Here is a 5,000-nt window from a genome sequence, read left to right on the forward strand (position 1 = left end):
CGTCACGCCACGAGGTCGGGGATTGCGAGGAGAGCCAACGCATGGGCGCGCGCACGGCAATTTAATGCCACGCCCACGCCAGCGTAGAGCTCTCCTCGCAATCCCCAAGCTCGGCGGTCCGCACCAGCCACGTCGGCCAGGCCTCCGACTTGCGAGCAGGGGCAGCGGCCACCGCCGCCGTGACGTCGCGGCAAGCAGACAGCCGCGCAGCAGCTGCCAGCACCTTGGCACAAGCACGGCAAATGAATGCCACGCCCACGCCGCGGATAAGCAGCCCCAACGCGCCCGACGGCTTGGAGCGGGTCCCGAAGACGGTGGCCGGAATCGGGTCGTCGCCGGCCGGAAAACGGGTCATCGATGCCGGCAATACTTCGGGCCATGAGGCCCCCCACCTTAGTCCGAGTTTAGCAACAGCCCACATATCCCCCGCGGCAGGCCTATGGGCGCCAGGCCAGCGCGCCCCATGGCCAGTCAGGGGGCACCCCCCTAAAGAGCAATAAGTGTCATTGAAGCTCTGGCAGGGGGAGACACTACTAGGTCCCAGCTGTCACCCCCCCTCTAAAAAATTCATTTCTTGGTATTTTGAGCTGAAATTTTGCACAGAGGTTGGCAAAAATCCAATCCAACTTTATTAATTTTTCCAGAATTTTTCGAGGTCGGGAAGTATTTTTTTTTATTTTCCTACCATTAAAAATCGAGGAAATCGGAAAAAATAGGAACCGGCTCGGAATGACCCCAAATTCAGTGGGCAGCCTCATAAAAATATGGCTGATTTTACTGGATTGATTTCATGTGGAAAGCACGACGTTTTGTTGTAGGAATGCGGGAACCCCGGCGGCTCGCCTGCCGCGGCCAGCGACGTCGGGCTGGCCCCTGCAGCGCCTAGCCTCTCCCACGCGGGGGGCAGGCCAGAGCGCGGGGGGCCAGGGCCCGAAGGCAGCCCCCCCGCGGGCGAGAGAGCAAGCCAGCAGGGGCTGTCGCCTGCCGCGGCCAGCGACGTCGGGCTGGCCCCTGCAGCGCCTAGCCTCTCCCACGCGGGGGGCAGGCCAGAACGCGGGGGGCCAGGGCCCGAAGGCAGCCCCCCCGCGGGCGAGAGAGCAAGCCAGCAGGGGCTGTCGCCTGCCGCGGCCAGCGACGTCGGGCTGGCCCCTGCCGCGGCCAGCGATGTCGGGCTGTCGCCTGCCGCGGCCAGCGACGTCGGGCTGGCCCCTGCAGCGCCTAGCCTCTCCCACGCAGGGGGCAGGCCAGAACGCGGGGGGCCAGGGCCCGAAGGCAGCCCCCCCGCGGGCGAGAGAGCAAGCCAGCAGGGGCTGTCCGCGCGTCGCGCAGCGCGGCATGGCTGCGGGGGCCGCGCTGCGCGCGCCCAAGGGCCCCCAAGGGCCCCAGGCCCTCAGGCCCCAGCGCCCCAGCGCCCAGCGCGGGCGGGCGCGCGCGCGCGTGTGGTCTTTGAGGGGCGCCGGCCTGGTGGCTCCCTAAAGAGCAATAAGTGTCATTGCAGCTCTGGCAGGGGGAGACACTACTAGGTCCCAGCTGTCACCCCCCCTCTAAAAAATTCATTTCTTGGTATTTTGAGCTGAAATTTTGCACAGAGGTTGGCAAAAATCCAATCCACCTTCATTAATTTTCCCAGAATTTTTCGAGGTCGGGAAGTATTTGTTTTAATTTTCCTACCATTAGAAATCGAGTAAATCCGCAAAACTAGGAACCGGCCCGGAATGACCCCAAATTCAGTGGGCAGCCTCATAAAAATATGGCTGATTTTACTGGATTGGTTTCATGTGGAAAGCACGACGTTTTCTTGTAGGAATGCGGGAACCCCGGCAGCTCGCCTGCCGCGGCCAGCGACGTCGGGGACGCTGGCCTGCGCTGTCGAGCCCGCGAGGGCTGTCTCCGCGGCAGGCCCCCCCTGAACGGGGCACGACAGGCCACCGCGCTGGCTCGTCCAGCGTCGACAGTCCCTCGTCCAGGTTTCAGATCGCGCCAAGTCGAACCCATGACCTGCTCAAGCCATCGTGCGCTGCCGAATTCGCATCTGCGTGTAGGCTGCCATTCCACGCGGCAGCCCCTGTTTTCGTCAGCGTGCCCCCCTGACGAATTTTCCTGCCTGGCCCAGTCCAGCGTCCAGCCCCTGTTCGTCGAAAAATCTGCGCTGCCGATTTTCCACGCGGCAGCCCCTCTTTTCGTCAGCGTGCCCCCCTGACGAATTTTCCTGCCTGGCCCGGCCAGTCCAGCCCCTGTTCGTCGAAAAATCTGCGCTGCCGATTTTCCACGCGGCAGCCCCTCTTTTCGTCAGCGTGCCCCCCTGACGAATTTTCCTGCCTGGCCCGGCCGGTCCAGCATCCAGCCCCTGTTCGTCGAAAAATCTGCGCTGCCGATTTTCCACGCGGCAGCCCCTGTTTTCCTCAGCGTGCCCCCCTGACGAATGTTCGTCGAAAAATCTGCGCTGCCGATTTTCCACGCGGCAGCCCCTCTTTTCGTCAGCGTGCCCCCCTGACGAATGTTCGTCGAAAAATCTGCGCTGCCGATTTTCCACGCGGCAGCCCCTCTTTTCGTCAGCGTGCCCCCTGACGAATTTTCCTGCCTGGCCCAGTCCAGCGTCCAGCCCCTGTTCGTCGAAAAATCTGCGCTGCCGATTTTCCACGCGGCAGCCCCTCTTTTCGTCAGCGTGCCCCCCTGACGAATTTTCCTGCCTGGCCCGGCCGGTCCAGCCCCTGTTCGTCGAAAAATCTGCGCTGCCGATTTTCCACTCCGCAGCCCCTGTTTTCGTCAGCGTGCCCCCCTGACGAATTTTCCTGCCTGGCCCGGCCAGTCCAGCGCCCAGCCCCTGTTCGTCGAAAAATCTGCGCTGCCGATTTTCCCCGACGAACCTGCAGCTGCACAAATCCGCGCTGCCACTGCCCCATTGTCTGGACCAACAGTCTTTTCCATCAAGCCCTGGACTATAAATCGTCCAGACTCATCGCCAGCACCCGCTGCCGATTCTGCCGACTTTGCCGATTTCGTCGGCGCTGCCGATTCCAACACTGCCCGCCGTGCCTGAACCAGCGCTGTTTCGTCAGCGTGTCCCCTTGACGAATTTCCCTGCCTGGCCTGGACAGTCCATCTTCCAGCCCATGTTCATCGAAAAATCTGCGCTGCCGATTTCCCCGACGAACCTGCAGCTGCACAAATCTGTGCTGCCGATTTCCCCCCCTGTCGGCATGGCTGCCGCTGCCCCGATGTCCAGACCAACAGTCTTTTTTGTCGACTTTGCCGATTTTGTCCGCGCTGCCGATTCCAACACTACCCCCTGCATCCAAACCAGCATTGTTTCGTCAGCTCTTCCCCTGACGATTTTAGCCCTGTAACAAACAGTAGGCCTCCAATCCCGCCAACGGGAGCCAAGTTGATAGGGAAGAGAATTGAATGACGCGCCTGGTCCTCGCACCCCGCCACCCGAGGGGCCTTTTTCCCGGCAGCCTCTGAAAAACTCTAGCTTTCACGGTCCTCGCCGCCCCTCACCACCATGGCAGGCCTCTAATCCCACCCATCAGCAGTTGTAGCCGATAGGGCAGTGATTTGAATGACGCGTCGCGGGCCTCCGGGTCATCTCACCCGGCCATTAATTGGAGCGTTTTTGGCTGGCCGAGGATGGGGGGATGGATCTCTTCTTCCGAAAAAGCAAACAGTACATCGGGAGTTATGTTGACGGGGCATGGAATTGAATGACCCGTCGCGGGCCGCCGGGTCATCTCACCCGGCCATCCCGGGGAGCGTTTTTCCCGGCAGCATCGGGGAAACTCTTGCTTTCACTGCCCGCTGCCCAAGTCCCCACTCGAATCGGCCCCCCGCGCCAACAAGCCAACGCTGCCGAATCGGCAGACACTGCTGCCGAATCTGCCGACACTGCCCCGCGGGCTGCCACTGCCCCAGTGTCTAAACCAGCGGTCTTTCTCATCGAGCCTTGGACTATCCAGTCCGTCCTGACTCATCGCCAGCACCTGCTGCCGATTCTGCCGACTTTGCCGATTTTCTCGGCGCTGCCGATTCCAACACTGCGCCCACCGTGTCTGAACCAGCGCTGTTTCGTCAGCGTGTCCCCTCGACGAATTTTCCTGCCTGGCCTGGACAGTCCACCGTCCAGCCCGTGTTCGTCGAAAAATCTGCGCTGCCGATTCTGCCGACTTTGCCGATTTCGTCGGCGCTGCCGATTCCAACACTGCCCGCCGTGCCTGAACCAGCGCTGTTTCGTCAGCGTGTCCCCTCGACAAATTTTCCTGCCTGGCCTGGACAGTCCATCGCCCAGCCCATGTTCGTCGCAAAATCTGCGCTGCCGATTTTCCCCGACGAACCTGCAGCCGCACAAATCTGCGCTGCCGAATCTGCCGACACTGTCCCGCGGGCTGCCACTGCCCCAGTGTCTAAACCAGCAGTCTTTCTCGTCGAGCCTTGGACTATCCAGCCCGTCCAGACCCATCGCCAGCACCCGCTGCCGATTCTGCCGACTTTGCCGATTTCGTCGGCGCTGCCGATTCCACCACTGCCCGCCGTGCCTGAACCAGCGCTGTTTCGTCAGCGTGTCCCCTCGATGAATTTTCCTGCATGGCCCGGCCAGTCCAGCGTCCAGCCCATGTTCGTCGAAAAATCTGCGCTGCCGATTCTGCCGACTTTGCCGATTTCGTCGGCGCTGCCGATTCCAACACTGCCCGCCGTGCCTGAACCAGCGCTGTTTCGTCAGCGTGTCCCCTCGACAAATTTTCCTGCCTGGCCTGGACAGTCCACCGTCCAGCCCGTGTTCGTCGAAAAATCTGCGCTGCCGATTCTGCCGACTTTGCCGATTTCGTCGGCGCTGCCGATTCCAACACTGCCCGCCGTGCCTGAACCAGCGCTGTTTCGTCAGCGTGTCCCCTCGACAAATTTTCCTGCCTGGCCTGGACAGTCCATCGCCCAGCCCATGTTCGTCGCAAAATCTGCGCTGCCGATTTTCCCCGACGAACCTGCAGCCGCACAAATCTGCGCTG

The sequence above is a fragment of the Populus nigra genome, chromosome 2 (assembly GCF_951802175.1).
Source record: "Populus nigra chromosome 2, ddPopNigr1.1, whole genome shotgun sequence".
Classification (NCBI taxonomy): Eukaryota; Viridiplantae; Streptophyta; class Magnoliopsida; order Malpighiales; family Salicaceae; genus Populus; species Populus nigra.